This window comes from Arachis ipaensis, chromosome B5 (assembly GCF_059453495.1).
Source record: "Arachis ipaensis isolate K30076 ecotype BB chromosome B5, ASM5945349v1, whole genome shotgun sequence".
Lineage (NCBI taxonomy): Eukaryota > Viridiplantae > Streptophyta > Magnoliopsida > Fabales > Fabaceae > Arachis > Arachis ipaensis.
Window position 1 is genome coordinate 77,462,688 of NC_142440.1, and position 7,628 is coordinate 77,470,315.

Below are 7,628 nucleotides of genomic sequence, written 5' to 3' on the forward strand. Positions count from 1 at the left end.
TTTAATTGGAAAATATAAAGGTGAAATTTTCGTTTTAATGAATTTTTCTGAGTTAGAAAAATGTAATTTCTGTGAAAAACCGAGAAGGACCGCAAACCAGCAGCTGAACCAGTTGAATCGATTTAAGTCTGTCCGGCACTGTATTTTGAGAAAAATGAGATTTTGAAAATTGACTTATTGTTTTAAAAGGGAAAAAATAATTTAGAATTGAATACCGGGCGCTAATCTTAAAGGTTTTGGCCCAAAGTGGGCCAAACGGGCTAAAACCGCTAACTGGTTGGACCGAACCCACGTGGGCCCAATTCCAACATATATAACCCTTATTAAATGAGCATTTCAGCTTATTCACTCACCAAAGAAGGTGAAGGCACGCTGAAATTAGAGAGAGGGAGGAGAGCTCCATGTCACTATTCATCTCCTCCTTCAAAGCTCCATAACTTTTGATCCGGAGCTCCGATTGACGAGCCGTTTATGCCCACGTGAAGCTCTCGACGAGCTCTTCCTTTCTAACTAAGAAAATTTGGTAAGATCCCGAAATTCACTCCCTATTTTCCTGCCCTAACTTCCACATTTTTGGGGATTTGGTTTTTGAGTGAATTGTGGTTTTGCTTGTTTAGGTGATATCTTATAGCGGGTAATTGTTGGATTTTACTCCTAATCTCATTGGATAAGATAAGGTTTCACTAAACCCATGTGTTTAGTTGTTTTTGTGAACCTTAGGTTTGATGTTGGTATGTTTTATGATGTTAGATTAGGTTTTGGTGTTTGTTGGAGTGGATTGATGCTTTGAATCGAGCTTGGTGGCTTCATTTTGATGTTTGCTGCATTTTGGGAATCGACCAAGGTATGGTTTCAGTTTTCTTTACGTAATATATAATGTTTCTGGACACTTAGGCTAGTTGACCCTAAGATAGGATTGAATGATATTGGCATATGAGTAATTATATGTGAATTGACGTTAATTGTTGGTTGTATTGGATTAGTGTGGCTGATGATTATTGTTGGGAATTATTGTTATTGATGAAAATTTAAGGTAATAAGTTAATGTAAAATATTTGTGGTGGTTTGGAGTAAAGGATATTGATGATTATGATGTGTGATGATGTATGTTGATGATGATTTTTTTGGATATTGATTCTTGTGGTTGATGTTAGGTTAAGGTTGATGGATTATTGTTGATGTGTAATGTTGTTGAGAGTTGTTGGTATTGTTGATGATTGATGATGATTTGTGGAAATGTTATTGATGAATGAGAAGAATTAGGATTGTTTGTGATGATCGTTATTGTTGGATAATAATGATTTTGGTGGTGTGGGATAGTGTAAATGGGAGATTATTGACGGTTGAGATTGAGGAATGAGTGGTATGAGCTTTTGTGCTGATTTGGTATTAATTGGATTGTGAGTAGTTTGGTTTTGAAGTGAGGGTTTTGTTGAAAGTAATTTTTTTAAAGTTTTGGTAAAAACAGATTGTTAGCAAAGTTTGACGGATTATAACTTGAACCTCAGTTTTCAAAATTTGTTGGAATTTACTTTAAATTAAAGTTTATTGAAAACTCTCCAAATTGATATAAAGTTTGTAAAATTTGGACTTTTGTAGAGGAAGTTATGATCATTCAAAGTTTGGTGTCAAAATTTGAAATTCTACAAAGTTGCAGAATTTTGTGATTTCTGGTATGTGCGCACGCACAGCCTTGTACGCACGCACACCCCTATGATTTTTTGAACTTGTGCGTACGCACAGCCTTCTGCGTACGCACACACAGGGAAAGGCTTGCTGTTGGCAGCGCTAGCATAGTCTGTGCGCACACAAACCAATGAAGATTTATAGCCTATGTGCACGCACAGCCCTGTGCGCACGCACAAGTTTGGAAGGTCAGTTTGTTGGGGGTGCTGGTGAACAGAATTATAAAATTTGGTACCTGTGCATATGCACACCCCCTATGCGTACGCACACATTTTGAAAATCTCTTTGGACATGCGCATGCACAGCCCTGTGCGTATGCATACACCTTGTTTCTCAAACTTAAACTTTGTTTTCAACTATTTCACTTTCCCAACAAGCTTGTAAGCTTATGTGACACCATTTTAAGACACTTGGGCTTATTTTTGGTATCGAACATGGAAAGTATCTTGGGAGGATTTGATGTGGTACCATTTTGAAAAGTTAGCGAACGGAGGTTTAGGTTTCTGGTGTATTGATGATGAGTTTGGTTGAGGGAGAAGGAAGAGTAGTGAACTTGGTGAGTACTGACAACGAATTGAGAAGCTGATGAACTAATGAGTTCGTAATGAAAAATTATAAACTTATGATGGCTATGATGAGTTGAGAGTTTGGAAAAGAATGATGAGGAAATTATTGGAATATATGAGAGTGTGTCGAGCCTATATCTCTAGCGTGGCAGATTATTCTGCCGCTTGACTGGTTGTTGTTGAGAGTGTGCGGAGCCTATATCTCCAGCGTTGCAGATTGTTCTGCCGTATAACTGGTTGTTGTTGAGAGTGTGCGGAGCCTATATCTTCGGCGTGGCAGATTGTTCTACCGCATGACTGGTTGTTGTTGAAAGTGTGTGGGGCCTATATCTCCGGCATTGTAGATTATTCTGCTGCATGAATTATTGTGGTAGTTTCCATCTCTGCTGCAGGAAGTGTGCGGGGTCTATATCCTTGGCATAGTAGACTCCCTACTACATGAGTGTGCAGGGCACTATATCTCTGACGTAGCAGATTCACTGCTGCATGAGTGTGTAGGGAACTATACCTCTGGCATGGTGATGAGCGGATAATTTATACGCTTTTTGACATTGTTTTTAGTATGTTTTTAGTAGGATCTAGTTACTTTTAGGGATGTTTTTAATAGATTTTGTGTTAAATTCACATTTCTGGACTTTACTATGAGTTTGTGTGTTTTTCTGTGATTTCAGGTATTTTCTGGCTGAAATTGAGGGACTTGAGCAGAAATCAGATTCAGAGGTTGAAAAAGGACTGCTGATGCTGTTGGATTCTGACCTCCCTGCACTCAAAGTGGATTTTCTGGAGCTACAGAACTCGAAATGGCGCGCTTCTAATTGCGTTGGAAAGTAGACATCCAGGGCTTTCCAGCAATATATAATAGTCCATACTTTGGCCAAGAATTGACGATGTAAACTGGCGTTCAACGCCAGCTTTCTACCTAAATCTGGCGTCCAGCGCCAGAAAAGGATCCAAAACCAGAGTTGAACGCCCAAACTGGCACAAAAACTGGCGTTCAACTCCACAAATGGCCTCTGCACGTGCAACACTTAAGCTCAGCCCAAACACACACCAAGTGGGCCCCGGAAGTGGATTTATACATCAAATACTTACTCATGTAAACCTTAGTAGCTAGTTTATTATAAATAGGACCTCTTACTATTGTATTTGACATCTTTGGACGCCTGGTTCTTAGATCAGAGGGGCTGGCCTCTCGGCCATGCCTGGACCTTTCACTTATGTATTTTTAACGGTAGAGTTTCTACACTCCATAGATTAAGGTGTGGAGCTCTGCTGTTCCTCAAAGATTAATGCAAAGTACTACTGTTTTCTATTCAATTCTTCTTATTTCTCTTCTAAGATATCCATTCGCACCCAAGAACGTGATGAAGGTGATGATTATGTGTGACGCTCATCATCCTTCTCCCTTATGAACGCGTGCCTGACAAACACTTCTGTTCTACATGAAATAAGCTAGAATGAGTATATCTTAGATCTCCTAACCGGAATCTTCGTGGCGTAAGCTAGAATGATGGCGGCATTCAAGAGAATCCGGAAGGTCTAAACCTTGTCTGTGGTATTCTGAGTAGGATTCAATGATTGAATGACTGTGACGAGCTCCTAACTCGCGATTGCAGGGCGTTAGTGACAGACGCAAAAGGATAGTAAATCCTATTCCAGCATGATCGAGAACCGACAGATGAATAGCCGTGCCGTGACAGGGTGCGTGAACATATTATTCACTGAGAGGATAAGATGAAGCCATTGACAAGGGTGATGCCTCCAGACGATTAGCCGTGCCGTGACAGGGCATTGGATCATTTTCCCGTGAGATGACCGAAAGTAGCCATTGACAGTGGTGATGTATCACATAAAGCCAGCCATGGAAAGGAGTAAGACTGATTGGATGAAGATAGCAGGAAAGCAGAGGTTCAGAGGAACGAAAAGCATCTCCATTCGCTTATCTGAAATTCCTACCAATGATTTACATAACTACCTCTATCCCTATTCTTTTATTTATTATTCGAAAACTCCATAATTATTTTATATCTGCCTGACTGAGATTTACAAGGTGACCATAGCTTGCTTCATACCAACAATCTCCGTGGGATTCGACCCTTACTCACGTAAGGTATTACTTGGACGACCCAGTGCACTTGCTGGTTAGTTGTATCGAAGTTGTGACAATTATGAATTAAGATCAAAGCACCAAGCTTTGGAGCCATTACCAGGGATTGTTCGAGCCTGGACATCACAATTTCGTGCACCAAGTTTTTGGCGCCGTTGCCGGGGATTGTTCGAGTTTGGACAACTGACGATTCATCTTGTTGCTCAGATTAGGTAATTTTCTTTTTGTTTTCTTTTCAAAAATTTTTCAAAAATTTTTCAAAATTTTCTTCTTTGTTTTCGAAAAAAAATTTTTTTTTTTTTTAAAAATATATTTTTCTTCAAAATTTTTAAGAATGAATTCTAGTGTTTCAGATAACATGTTTTAGCTTGGCTGGCTATTAAGCCATGTCTAACTCCCAGGATTTTGATTGAGGACTATGAATTCATTGCTTCCTTTTTCCCAAATATTTTCGAAAAAAAAAATTTACTAAAAATAATGTTTTCAAAAATAAATTATTCTATGGCTTCAAAATTTTTAAGAATGAATTCTAGTGTTTCATGAAATATGTTGAATCATATCTGGCTGTAAAGCCATACCCAAACTACTTTGGGATTGGTATTCAACTAATCACTCCAGCCCATGTAATTATATGTTAAAGCTTGGCTGGCTGTTAAGCCATGCCAGACCCTTTGATTGGAGCTTTGAGACTAACATGGTAAGATTCCTGGAATTCATATTAAAAATTTTGGAATCCTTATTTTTCCTTTTTCTAAATAAATTTTCGAAAAAAAAAATAAATAAAAATACAAAAAATTTAGAAAATCATAAAAATCAAAAATATTTTCTGTTTCTTGTTTGAGTCTTGAGTCATATCATAAGTTTGGTGTCACTTGCATATGCATCTTGCATTTTTTCGAAAATATCATGCATTCATAGTGTTCTTCATGATCTTCAAGTTGTTCTTGGTAAGTCTTCTTGTTTGATCTTGATGAATTTTTGTTTTGTGTCTTTTCATGTTTATCATATGCATTCTTGAATTCTTAGTGTCTAAGCATTAAAGAATTCTAAGTTTGGTGTCTTGCATGTTTTCTTTGCATCAAAAATTTTTCAAAAATATGTTCTTGATGTTCATCATGACATTCAAAGTGTTCTTGGTGTTCATCTTGACATTCATAGCATTCTTGCATGCATTCATTGTTTTGATCTAAAAATTTCATGCATTGCATATTTTTCATGTTTTCATAAAAATTCAAAAAAAAATCAAAAAAATATCTTTCCCTTTTTCTCTCATCAAATTCGAAAATTTGAGTTGACTTTTTCAAAAATTTTTAAAATCAAGTTGTTTCTCATGAGTCAAATCAAATTTTCAATTTGAAAATCTTATCTTTTTCAAAATCTTTTTCAAAAATCAAATCTTTTTCAAAAATCTTTTTCTTATTTTTATACCAAATTTTCGAAAATAACAATAACAATTAATGTTTTGATTCAAAAATTTCAAGTTTGTTACTTGCTTGTTAAGAAAGATTCAAACTTTAAGTTCTAGAATCATATCTTATGATTTCTTGTGAATCAAGTCATTAATTGTGATTTTAAAAAATCAAATCTTTTTCAAAACTAATTTCTATCATATCTTTTCAAAAATATCTTCTTATCTTATCTTTTTCAAAAAGTTGGTTTCAAAATATCTTCTCTAACTTCCTTTCTTCTTATCTTTTCAAAATTTGTTTCAACTAACTAACTAACTTTTTGTTTGTTTCTTAACTTTTTCAAAACTACCTAACTAACTCTCTCTCTCTAATTTTCGAAAATATCTCCCTCTTTTTCAAAAATTTCTTTTTAATTAACTAATTATTTTTATTTTCTATTTTTGATTTCAAAAATTTTCGAAAATTACTAACATTTTTCAAAAACCATTTTCGAAAATCACTAACTCTTTTTCAAAATAATTTTCGAAAATTATCCCTCCCCCATCTCATTCTATTTATTCATTCATATCCTAACATCTCATTTCACCTCTCTTCCATCCTCACAGTTGTGTTTCTTCCATTATATTACATTCTTTGTCTCCCCCTCTTCTTCCACTCACACAGGAATGCCTATACTGTGGTATAAAGGATCTCCATTATTATTATTATTTTTCTGTGCCTTCTTCTTTGTCATATGAGCAGGAGCAAGGATAAGAACATTCTTGTGGAAGCAGATCCAGAACCTGAAAGGACTCTGAAGAGAAAATTAAGAGAAGCTAAAATACAACAATCCAGAGATAACCTTTCAGAAATTTTCGAACAGGCAGAAGAGATGGCAGCCGAAAATAATAATAATGTAAGGAAGATGCTTGGTGACTTTACTGCACCTAATTCCAATTTACATGGAGGAAGCATCTCCATTCCTGCCATTGGAGCAAACAACTTTGAGCTGAAACCTCAATTAGTTTCTCTGATGCAGCAGAACTGCAAGTTTCATGGACTTCCATCTGAAGATCCTTTTCAGTTCTTAACTGAATTCTTGCAGATATGTGATACTGTTAAGACTAATGGAGTAGATCCTGAAGTCTACAGGCTCATGCTTTTCCCTTTTGCTGTAAGAGACAGAGCTAGATTATGGTTGGATTCCCAACCCAAAGACAGCCTGAACTCTTGGGATAAGCTGGTCACGGCTTTCTTAGCCAAGTACTTTCCTCCTCAAAAGCTGAGCAAGCTTAGAGCTGATGTTCAAACCTTCAGACAGAAAGAAGGTGAATCCCTCTATGAAGCTTGGGAAAGATACAAACAGTTGACCAAAAAGTGTCCTTCTGACATGCTTTCAGAATGGACCATCCTGGATATATTCTATGATGGTTTATCTGAGCTATCAAAGATGTCACTGGACACTTCTGCAGGTGGATCCATTCACCTAAAGAAAACGCCTGCAGAAGTTCAAGAACTCATTGACATGGTTGCTAATAACCAGTTCATGTACACTTCTGAAAGGAATCCTGTGAGCAATGGGACGCCTATGAAGAAGGGAGTTCTTGAAGTTGATACTCTGAATGCCATATTGGCTCAGAACAAAATATTGACTCAGCAAGTCAATATGATTTCTCAGAGTCTACATGGAATGCAAGCTGCATCCAACAGTACTCAAGAGGCTTCTCCTGAAGAAGAAGCTTATGATCCTGAGAACCCTGCAATAGCAGAGGTAAATTACTTAGGTAAACCTTATGGAAACACCTATAACTCAACATGGAGAAATCATCCAAATTTCTCATGGAAGGATCAAAAGCCCCAACAAGGCTTTAATAATGGTGG

General features: G+C 36.7%; 1 non-coding gene across 1 annotated transcript; it reads right to left on the reverse strand.

Annotated features, from left to right (window-relative positions):
* Nucleotides 1-7,035: 7,035 nt before the first annotated feature.
* Nucleotides 7,036-7,143, reverse strand: LOC148564685 (small nucleolar RNA R71). Its single transcript, XR_015884189.1, has one exon. It is a non-coding gene; the product is annotated as a small nucleolar RNA R71 (small nucleolar RNA).
* Nucleotides 7,144-7,628: the final 485 nt, after the last annotated feature.